This window comes from Triturus cristatus, chromosome 1_1, assembly GCF_964204655.1.
Source record: "Triturus cristatus chromosome 1_1, aTriCri1.1, whole genome shotgun sequence".
NCBI classification, from domain to species: Eukaryota; Metazoa; Chordata; class Amphibia; order Caudata; family Salamandridae; genus Triturus; species Triturus cristatus.
Window position 1 is genome coordinate 728,254,894 of NC_140579.1, and position 12,287 is coordinate 728,267,180.

Consider the following 12,287-nt stretch of genomic DNA (forward strand, 5'->3'; position numbering starts at 1 on the left):
GCTTTCCCAGAATATGGAACATTTAATGGGAGAATTTTACATAATCTGCGTACAAGATTGAATGAATTAGAACCCAGACCTAGGTTGACTCAGTATGAGGCATTAGAAGAATGGAAAACTGAGGCATTTGAATGAGATAGATCAAGGTGTATCAGGAATTTGAGTAAATTCTACCCAAAATGTTTGCGTGAAACTCGAGACAAACAAATGAAACAATGGAGACAAGCCATGTTAACCAAAGGATTATATCCTGTATTGATGGCTGATGAACAGACAGAAAGTAAATGTACAGAGAAGAAAAACACTTAATGACAGGTGGAGGAGACTCTGATGAAGATTATTTAGATGAGATAATAATGAGAAGTCCTCCGCCATATCAGGAAGGGCCAAGTATAATTACCCCAATCGCGCTCCACTCCTAGAGACACCCTTGGTACCACAAGTAGTACATGATAGAACAGTGGAAAGGGTACTCCAAGAAAAGGAAAGAGAGGCAATAAATAAAAATAAAGAAGAATTAATATAGAAGATAACACAGTTAAACGCCCATCCTGAAGCTCTAACTATACCTGTAACTATAGGTCCTGTTGCCTCATTGTATGGAGATAAACCAAACTGTCCTAAAACTCCCGTCATGACCACACCAGTCATAGTACCTGGAAAAAGAAAAATAATAGTCGACGACCAAGCTAGTGATTGCGAGTCAGTAATTTCCTTAATAGACTTGCCAATAAGAGGGCAAATAAATGACACACCCAGAAGTGTCACACCAGGTAGTTCAAAAGAGGTGCGAATTGAGTCATCCACCGGAACAAAGAGTGCCACACTAATAACACCAGAAGAGTTAGAAAGATGGACACAAGATATAGAAAAACCAGATCCCCCACCAAAAATACTATATGTTTCAAACTAAGAGTCGAATTGGAAGAGATGATAGCAGGAAATGTATGGTTGGAAAGGTTGAATACCTTCAATGAGGAAGAATTGCTGTTCATTTGCAGAAGTATAACTCGAAATACAAAAATATTTAATGAGAAATTAATTAATCTTGCTTTGGAAATGGGAATCAATGTGGGAAGATCCAAGGTTCGGCAAAAACTTTATAGAGCAGAATTTTTTGATAAGTATTTAGAAAATATGAACGTGTCTGGGAGAAAGTTGCAAGTTAAGGAATTAATAACGACATTGCAAAAATGGGGAGACCTAGACAGACAGAAAGCAAGGTGGACAAAGAAAAAAGAAGAAGCAACGGCCACTCAAGTAACATCAGAGTATTTAATGAAAGAAACAGAAAAAGCAGAAGGGTTGCACTCAATGAGAGAAGTTCCAGGGGGAGGTTATGTACATGTTCCATGGACTAGACAGGATATTTTGTCATTTACAGATGATTTTCCAAAACTGAGGGAGAAGCCTGTGGAATGGTATAGACAAGTCCAAAGGTTTGTGACGGTTTTGAAAGTTCTGTTGAAAGATTTAGATGGTTTATTTGATATAGTGGTACCAGCTGATTTGTGGGTTGAGTGTAAAATTACGGTTGATTGGCCAAAGAATGAGTACCTGAGAGACAAGAAAACGGGAGCCCCGTCTGAAGATGTAATGAAAAAAATATAACCAGGTCATAACTTTCTTGAAAGGGATAATTGCCCCAAAGGAGACAGATTGGGTAAAGATAGATAGAACAACTCAAGAAAAAGATTAATCAGTCCATGCGTACTATGAGCGCCTTCTACAGGTGTTCAAACAGTATAGTGGGGTGGAAATCATTGAGAATAAAGATATGACTCATTTTGTGTATCAATTTTACAATGGATTAAAGAAGGACGTTTCTGAAATGATTAAGCAACATAATCTGTGTTGGCAAGCAGAGCCCATAGATGAAATTTTAAAATATGCATAGTACTGTGGAGATGAAATTGACAATAGACGAAAGATTTTAGAAGAAAAGGTAATGCGGGCTCAAGTTAAATTGGCAGAACAGCAAGAAATTCAGTTAAATAACATGTCAGGGAAATCAGGAAAAGGGCAAGGAAATGGCAAAAATATTGGGGGAAAACCAAAAGGGCGATTAAGTAGAGAAAAGGCAAAGAAGAAATTCCCTTGCCACAGGTGCGATCAATTGGGGCATTGGAAGAACGAGTGTAAGAATATACAAAATAATAATAGTCCAAACCAAAATTTAAATCCACAGATGCAGAATTAAGTTATAATGAGTCAACCACAACAGGTTGTGAAACCTGCAGAATCAATTGCCACCTGCCCCTATGCCAAACTTTGTGAGTCAAGCCAAGTACAGTACGGACACCGGATTTCAAGAAGGAAGTGGTAAGAAAAATTACCTAGCATCACAGTTTCTTTTGCAGTATTCTTATTTTGAGGATGAAGATCAATCACGGTGCCTGAGAGGGGGGGATGAGGATTGCGTACTTGGTGCATCCTTACCGGTAGATCAGTCAGGTCCGTATATCGCTGGGAAGGTAGAAGGAAATGACATTACCTTTTTGTTGGACACTTGCGCTACCCATTCTACTGTGAGAACAGCAGACCTTCCAAACCTACCCCTCTCGGGAGAAGCGAGCCAAGTAGTGGGCATTTCTAATAAACAAATTAGGACCCCTATTTCAAAGCCAATGGAAGTATGCATTGGAAACTTCAAAGAGATGCACAAGTTTATAGTGTGTGACTCCAGTCCCGTAAATTTATTGGGAAGGGATTTGTTGTGCAAAATGAATTGCACCATGTTCTGCACAACGGATGGTGTTGCCAGTCAAACCCCAGATGAAGATGGAATATACAAAATCATGTTAGCTAAGCAAGGAGCAGAAGTAAATGAATTGTATTCCGTAATAACCCAGGATGACTTGCCAGAAGTGGTAAAACTGACAGTAAATCCAGATGTGTGGGATTTTACTGGAGAAGAAGTAGGGTTAATGTCAGGGGTAGACCCTGTAAAAGTGACCATAAAGGAAGGTGCAGTTTTCCCAAACACCCGGCAATACAAAATGAGTCCTGAAGACAAAGCTGGTGTTGCAGCAGAAATAAACAGAATGGTTGAACAAAGCATATTAAAAGAGATTTTAAGTAGTCCCTGTAACTCACCTGTATTTGGCATTAAGAAACCAAACGGCAAATATAAGGTAGTTCAACATTTATGAAAGATTATAAAATTGTTGTGCCCTGTTGTCCAGTGGTGCCCAACCCTGCAGTGATTCTGTACCAAATACTATGGAATGTGAGGTGGTTTACCATGATTGATTTATGTCATGCTTTTTTCTCCATCCCATTGCATCCAGATAGCCAGTTTTCATTTTTGTTTAAATTTGATGATCGTGCTTATGCTTGGAATCGTGTCCATCAAGGGTACACAGAAAGTCCATCGATTTTCAATCAGATTTTGAAAAAATTTCTTGAGAATTTGGTAATGCCTAAGGACTCTGTTCTCATACAGTATATTGATGATCTTTTGGTCGCTTCAAACACAAAATTGACTGTGTGACAGATTCCATAGCCTTGCTGAACCATTTAGCCAAAGGTGCACATAAAGTGTCTCCTGAGAAGCTACAGTTTTTCAGAAAAGAAGTGAAATATCTGGGACACCAGATAGAACGCGGAGAAAGGAGAGTGACCTCAGAAAGAATAAAAATAATAAAACAAATGAAGTTGCCACAAACCCAGAAGGAAATAAGAATGTTCCTAGGGGTAGTTGGGTATTGTAGACAGTGGATTATGGGATTCTCCATGCTGGCGAAACCTTTGATACAAAAGACAAAGAAATAAGCAAAACAACAGATAGAATGGGATGATGAGAGCACAAAAGCTTTTCTGAAATTACGAGATTGTTTATGTGAAGCCCCTGCTTTAGGTATGCCCGACTATACAAAAGATTTTGCGTTATTTTGTTGTGAGAGAGATAATTGTGCCCTCTCAGTTCTAACTCAGATTCATGGCCTGATGCGAGGCCCAGTGGCATACTTTTCTGCTACCTTAGATCCTGTAGCATCCGCTTTGCCAGGATGCCTAAAAGCTGTGGCAGCAACATGTGTAAGTCTGGAGCAAAGTGAGACAATTGTGATGGGACACCCTGTAAAGGTATATGTCCCCCATGCAGTTGTTACTCTTTTAACACAAACTCGTACCCAGTACCTTACTCCAAGCAGATTAACGAAATATGAAAGGATCATTTTAGGTGCAGAAAATGTGACCATTGTTCGATGTACTGTACTTAATCAAGCTACTCTGTTATCAGATCCATACAATGAGGAAGTAAAAGATGACCCAGAACATGACTGTTTTGATGTAACAGAACTTAGTACAAAACCACGTCCAGACATACAAGATGAGCCATTAAAAGATGCTGAGCATGAATTCTTTGTAGATGGTTCATGCATGCGCCATGAAGAGGGAGGATTAAGTGCTGCTTATGCTGTGTGTACATTGGCTGAAATAGTCAAAGCATCCTATTTACCAGGAGTCAGGTCTGCACACATAGCCAAATTGATTGTTTAATTAAAACCTGCAAAAATGGGAAAAATTGGAGAGTAACCATTTATACTGACAGTCAGTATGGTTACGGGCTTGTGCATGACTTTGACCAGCTTTGGATGCAGCGAGATTTTCTGACTTCTTCAGGGTCTCCCATTAAAAATTGACAATTTGTCAAAGAAATGCTTGAAGCAATACAATTACCAAAAGAAGTGGCAGTGGTTAAGTGTGCCGCACACCAGTCAGGAAATGACCGTGTGACTGCAGGCAATCGGTACACTGACCAGGTCGCCCAACATTGTGACAGATACCGAATGGCAGTAAACAGACAAAATTGAAAATTATCAAAACAGCTGCCAACTTATGCTATTGTCAGGGTTAGAAACATGGAAAAAAGTGAAAGATCTACAAAATGAAGCAGAAACAAAAGAGAAGGAGGAGTGGGTGAAAATTCGTTGTACACAAAGGACTGAAGATGGTGTGTGGATCTACTTAGACGATAGACCTGTGTTGCCAGACAGCATGCTTGCACCTATGGCTAGAATGTATCACGGAGACACTCACATGGGCCGAGATGCAATGATTAGACTTTTCAGGCAGGATTGGTCTAACCCAAGGTTTGTAAATGTTGCTGAAAGATTTTTCCAAAGGTGTTTGACATGTCAGCAAATGAATCCAGGCAAGAGAACAGTAGTCTATATGGGGAAAAATTGGAAAGGCTGAAGGACCATTCATAAGACTTCAAATCGACTTCATTCAGTTACCTGCTTGTCGAGGATTAAAATATGTACTTGTCATCGTATGTTTATTTTCAAAATGGGTGGAGGCATACCCCACCAAGGGAAGTGACAGTTTAACAGTAGCCAGACTCCTATTGAGAGAGCTCATTCCTCGGTTCGGTTTTCCAGTAACTATTGAATCAGATAGAGGGTCTTATTTTAATAATGAAATAATTTGATTAATTTGTGAAACATTTAAAATTGAACAGAAATTGCAATGCGCATACCGCCCACAGGCATCTGGAGTGGTAGAACAATTGAATGGCACAATTAAGTCAAGGTTGGGGAAAGTGTGTGCATCGTCTCCACTAGACTGGCCTGATGCCCTACATCTTGTTCTGATGGGACTCAGAAGTATTCCAGACAAAAATACTGGATTGAGTCCCCATGAAATCATCATAGGAAGAGCAATGAGGCAGGCATGCATACCAGGACACAAGTTGTTGAATATAACTGATGAATTGGTACTGGAGTATTGCAAAGAATTGGCTGACCAAGTGTGTTCTATCTCTCACCAGGTTGGAGAGGACGCAGACTTCAGGCAGCCGATTCAAGCGCATGATCTGAATCCTGGTGACTGGGTTGTAGTGAAGAATCCCACACGAGAGACTTGCCTAGCACCAAGGTGTGAAAAACCACATCAGGTTATATTAGTCACAACAACAGCTGTAAAATGTGCAGGCTTGCCTAATTGGATTCATGCAAGCCATACTAAAAGAGTGCCAGCACCTGACGAGGAGGAACCTCAACTGACTCAGGTGGTTGAGGGGGCTGAAGGTTGCCCAACTGAAGGATCTCAAGTAATAGGTCCTGAAGTAGCTGACGAAGAACAACCGAGCATCAGTCAGGATGATAGGATACCTGTAGTAGACATACCAGAGATAATTGTAAGATCCAGGAGTCAAACTAGACAAATTAGTCAGGAAAAAAGTGTGGACCAGATAGACAGAAAGGAAAGTGTTAAAGAAACAGAAACTAAATTAGATTATAAACCTGAGCAGGACCAGGTAGGGAAGGTACCAATTACCCAAACAGAAGAACCCAAATTTATAGAACTTGAAACTGGGGAAGAATAGAGAGAGTCTAAAGCAAGTGAACAAATAAATGATGAAAAAGATTCAAAAGAAAATGAGCAAGAGCCAATAAGGGAAGTTACAGAAATTCAGGCAGATACAGAAAAAGCGACTTTAAAAATTGAACCTGAACTAGGTCAGACTAGTGAAAGAGAACACAGTCAGGAAGGAAGTAGTAAATCAGTAAGCCCTACACAAGATCAGACAGAGAAAGAATCTGAGGACAGAAATAATTACGTTGTGCCACAAATCAATAAAAACAAAAGAACATCTGAAGAAGGTACAAGTGCAGTGAAAGCTAAACGAATTAGAAAAGGTGATAATAGTCCAGGTGTTATCAAAAGGTTTAAATATCACCTCAAGACAGTACCCGAAGAACCAGAGCAGGTAGACGAAGTATCCAGTTGGTCTGGGCAAGCAGCTGTAGGTTCAAAACGAAGAAGCCCCAGAACGAAATTTGTAAATAATAAATTCAAAGGTCCTGAATGGACATATGTAATTCTCGAAGATTTTGAAAATGTAGAGATAATTGAAGAGGAAATTTAAAATTTTGATGCAGAGCAAATTGATGAAGACGTGAGACCACCTTGAACGAATTTCCCCCTTTGTAACTCTATTACAAAGTTTGAACCACTCGAATAAAGAAGAGAAATCTTCCCCCCCTTTTTGAGAATGACTGACAATAGGGCTGGTGGAAAACCGAATTGTTTTAAGAAATGTTGCAGAATGTGTATATGTAGTATATTTCTAATACTCATAACATGGTTGATATTAACCGTGGCCATACCTTATTTAATGGTCAAAAGTGTACAGAATACCACTAACACACATGAAAAGGTAGCTACTATCAAAGGAGATAGAGTAGAATTAGAAGCACCAGATGAGTCAGATTTACATCACACTGAGAATATAAATGGCACTGATTTAAATGTTTTCACAAACTTATTAGTACAATATGTAGAAACTATGGAAGTTAGTGATTGTTACTTATCATCATTTACACTTAACCTATGGTATATCCTGTAGTGTTTTAGCAAGTTTATTTTATAAAACTGTAAAATTGCAATATTATTATTCTAACATAGACGTGATTTTGTCTGAGGTTCCTATGCGAAAAAGCATGAACCCTGTTCTTAGTACAAAAGACTCAGAATTTATGGGTGAATATTTCTTAACCATGAAAGCAATAGATATAGCTGAAGCACATAATAACAATTTAACCTGTAAATTTCATGAAGAAGAGAAAATGTTTTTGAATTTAGTAGAACAGAGAAGACAGGAATTCCACCAAAGAGCCTCTGAACCTAAACCTCAGATACCGAAATGGGCTGAGGAAGAAGAGCATTTTGTAAGTGGCAAAACTCATGCTGCCATGTCTCTAGATTTTGAAAAGAAAGGGAAAATCTGTCTCCATAGGTTAAAAACAGAATATAACCATGTGTTTATTGGTTCCAGTGAATGCGAACATAATTTCTTAATAATTGGAGGTTGGGGACTAAAAGGAGGAACTGATCCAATATTTCCTGGAATTTATTATGTGTGGCAATAACGCCTACTTGAGGCTGCCAGATCATTGGTATGGGAGTTACTATTTTGGAATAGTATTCCCTAAGGTTTATCATCTAAAAAGACTCACTGGAAATAATGAAGACGCAAATGGGCTAACACGTATAAAAAGAGCTAGTTTTTCAGAGATTGTAGGTGACATTTTTGGAGCATTGATACCATCAGTGGGAGTTCTTCTCAATTCACGGAAAATGTGTCAGTTGTCTACAGTAGTTGATCGGTTATCTACTGACACTCCTGGAGGATTTCTGCTTATAAACACCGAATTAGTTGCGGTCAGGTCTATGGTTATGCAAAATCGACTTGCCCTTGACATATTATTTGCAAAAAAGGGTGGAGTCTGTAAATGATTGAAAACGCAACATTGTTGCACGTATATTCCACATAAAAGTGTTGAAATTGTAAAATATATTAAAAATATTATGGAATTGGAAGATTGAAAATGTGTGGAATACATTTTCAAATACTTTTTCCAACATATGTAGTTGGTTTTCTAATTTAGGAATAGGTATTCTAGGTCATATAATACTGCCCATAATGGGAATAACTCTATTAATCTTAGTAATAATGTGTTGGCATAAGTGTTGTAAAGGAAGAAAGAAATATGAAGTGAATGAAAGGGGTAAGAAAAGAAAATTTGAAGAAATACAGCTAGAAGAATTAAATGGAGATTTTTATAAAAGAATGAGAGGTTACAATGCAAGAAGGAAAAGAAAGCCAATGAAAGGGTTGAAGAGGAAATTGAGATGTGCTAAAGTTGGCATCTGTTTTAATAGAACATTTTTGATGGCAATAAATGCCATCAGAGAGGGGATTGATGGAGCAAGGATTATTAAAAGAAACTTGCTTGAATTCAATCCTCTCAAATAACATGTAACAATGTAATCAATCTGTTTTGTGAATACTAAACTGCAATATATCGCGAACACGTTTATCCAGGGGAAGCTTTCCTATGTGCATTACTAACCCGTAACTTGAATGTCCTAAAATGGCCGACAAAATGCGGGATTTCTATTGAGCATGCGTCTACTGCATCTACGTAGCAGGACTCTGTTGCTTTTGGTGGGAAACCTTTACAGCTGCGCAATGGCACTAAAAATGGCCTCTTCAAACTCACATGCTAATGCACCTGCTCCTGATAAACTAAACCTCGTAAGTTGTATTAAACACTAATGCAAAAGATTTAACCCCTTCGCTGCCAGGCCTTTTCCCCCTCCTGTGCCACGCCCTTTTTTGGCTATTTGGAGTAGTGCGCGCTGAGGCCCCTGTAACTTTTTGACCACATAAGGTATCCATGCCAAATTTGCGTCCTTTTCTTCCAACATCATGGGGATTCTGAAGGTACTCAGGGTTTGTGGATTCCCCTGGAGGGGTCACAGAAATGAGTCAAAATACAGCAAAATTTAGTTTTTTTGGGGATTTTCCCTGCAAATGTTATCAAAAAAGGGTTTGTGGGGCTGAAATCACCATTTCCCCAGCTTTTAGGGGATACCAGACTTTTGTCAGAAACCCAACATTTTTTACACAGTTTTGGCATTTTTCTGGGACATAGCCTATTTTTGCTATTTTTTGTGCTTTTGACCTCCTTCCAGTTAATGGTACAAATGAGTACAAAAGCAATAATGGATCCTGGAAAGCTATACATTTTGGAGAAGTAGATAAAATTCTGAATTCAGCAAGGAGTCATTTGTGTAGATCCATCAAGGTAGAAACTAACAGTTAAATATAGGATAAATTGAAAATTTGTTGAAAAAAAAGCCTTTTGTGTCAACGTTTTCACCTGTAACTTCTTCTAATTATGACAGCTCTTTGAAAGCAATATACCGTTACATCCGCTGGACATTACTGGTTATGGGGATATATAGGAATTGTAGGTTCACCAAGAACCCGACAAACCCAGAGCTAAAAACTGAGCAGCAACTTGCAATGGTTTTTTATTATGTACCGGGTATATAGTAATTATTCTGTAAAATGTGTACATGGGAAAATTGGTATGAAAGACACCTATGTATTTCTGAAATGGGAACAAAATATAGAGTTTAGAAACAGTAGATATTTGCACATTTCAGAAATTGGATATTCTCATACTAGCATGAGAATTATCAGTCATTTTTTAGAATGACTACTTTTTTACACAGTGTCTTTCATTTGGAAGGCAGAAATGCATCGAAAGTCAATAGGTAATAACAGTTCCACAAATCTGAATTACCCTAAGTCTCCCGATAAAAATGGTACCTCACTTGTATGGGTAGGCATAGTGCCCACGACAGGAAATGGCTCAAAACCCAACGTGAACACACCTCAATTTCGAAGCGAAAAATGACCCTTTTTTGGCAAAGTGCATAGCTGTAGTTTTTGAACCATAGCTCTGCCGGCACCTAGGGAAACCTAGAAAACCTATACATTTTTGAAAACTAGACACCCAGGGAAATCCAGGATTGGATGACTTGACTGCATCCCACCAGGTTGTGTTACCCAGAATCCCTTGCAAACCTAAAAAATTGCCAAAAAAACCAAATTTTCACCACTTTTCTGTGGTGGAAAGTTCTGGAATCTGCGTGGATCCACAAATGTCCACCCACCCCGTGTTCCACAAAGTCTTCCGTGAAAAATGGTACCTCACTTGTGTGGGTCGACCTAGTGCCCACGACAGGAAACGGAGCAAAACGCAACGTGGACACACCTCAATTTCGCTGTGAAAAATTACCCTTTTTTGGCAAAGTGCCTAGCTGTAGTTTTTTAACCCTAGCTCTGCCGGCACCAAGGGAAACCTACTAAACCCACACATTTCTGAAAACGAGACACCCGGGGGATTCCAGGGAGGTATGGCTTGCGTGGATCCCCCAACGTTTCCTTACCCAGAATGCCCTGCAAACCTCAAATTTAGCTGCAAAAATCACCTTTTTCACACATTTTTGTGTGGGAAAGTTGTGGCATCACCGGGCTGACACAAATTTCATACCACCCAGCGTTCCCCCGGGTCTCCCGATAAAAATGGTGCCTCACTCGTGTGGGAGGCCCAAGAACCCGCGACAGGCAAGGGCCCACAATGTAGTGAGGCGACATGAAAATTGCCTATCTCAAAACGACCTGGTTTTGCAAGGGGGGTCACTTGGATTTTTGGCCCGGTGCTCGGCGGCCACCTAGGGAAACCTACCAAACCCACACACTTCTGAAAGCTAAACATCCGGCGAATTCCAGGGAGGTATGGCTTGTATGGATCCCCCAACGTTTCCTTACCCAGAATGCCCTGCAAACCTCAAATTTAGCTGCAAAAATCACCTTTTTCACACATTTTTGTGTGGGAAAGTTGTGGCATCACCGGGCTGACACAAATTTCATACCACCCAGCGTTCCCCCGGGTCTCCCGATAAAAACGGTGCCTCACTCGTGTGGGAAGCCCAAGAACCCGCGACAGGCAAGGGCCCACAATGTAGTGAGGCGACATGAAAATTGCCTATCTCAAAACGACCTGGTTTTGCAAGGGGGGTCACTTGGATTTTTGGCCCGGTGCTCGGCGGCCACCTAGGGAAACCTACCAAACCCACACATTTCTGAAAACTAAACACCCGGCGAATTCCAGGGAGGTATGGCTTGTATGGATCCCCCAACATTTCCTTACCCAGAATGCCCTGCAAACCTCAAATTTAGCTGAAAAAAATCACCTTTTTCACACATTTTTGTGTGGGAAAGTTGTGGCATCACCGGGCTGACACAAATTTCCTACCACCCAGCGTTCCCCCGGGTCTCCCGATAAAAACGGTGCCTCACTCGTGTGGGAGGCCCAAGTACCCGCGACAAGCAAGGGCCCACAACGTAGTGAGGCGACATGAAAATTGCCTATCTAAAAACGACCTGGTTTTGCTAGGGGGGTCACTTGGGGTTTTGGCCCGATGCTCGGCGGCCACCTAGGGAAACCTACCAAACCCACACATTTCTGAAAACTAGACACCAGGGGATTCCAGGGAGGTATGGCTTGCGTGGATCCCCCAACGTTTCCTTACCCAGAATGCCATGCAAACCTCAAATTTTGCTGAAAAAATCCGCTTTTTCACACAGGTTTGCAGGGCATTCTGGGAAAGGAAATGTTGGGGGATCCACGCAAGCCATACCTCCCTGGAATCCCCCGCCCACTAAATACCAGGGATTAGTTTTTAGTTTTTTTTTAGGGTGGGGGCTGCCCGAAACGGGCATGCCAATGCCCCCACCCACCTGCGACCATTACAGCCTTTCTGCCCCCCCCTGGGGGGCAGATGGGGCATTGGCCTCCAATCTGCCCCCCCGGGGGGGCAAATAGCCCACTAGACACAGGGAATAAAAAATAAATAAATTAGGGGTGGGGCTTCCCAAAACGGACAGGCCCATGCCCCCACCCCACCCCCCAATTATT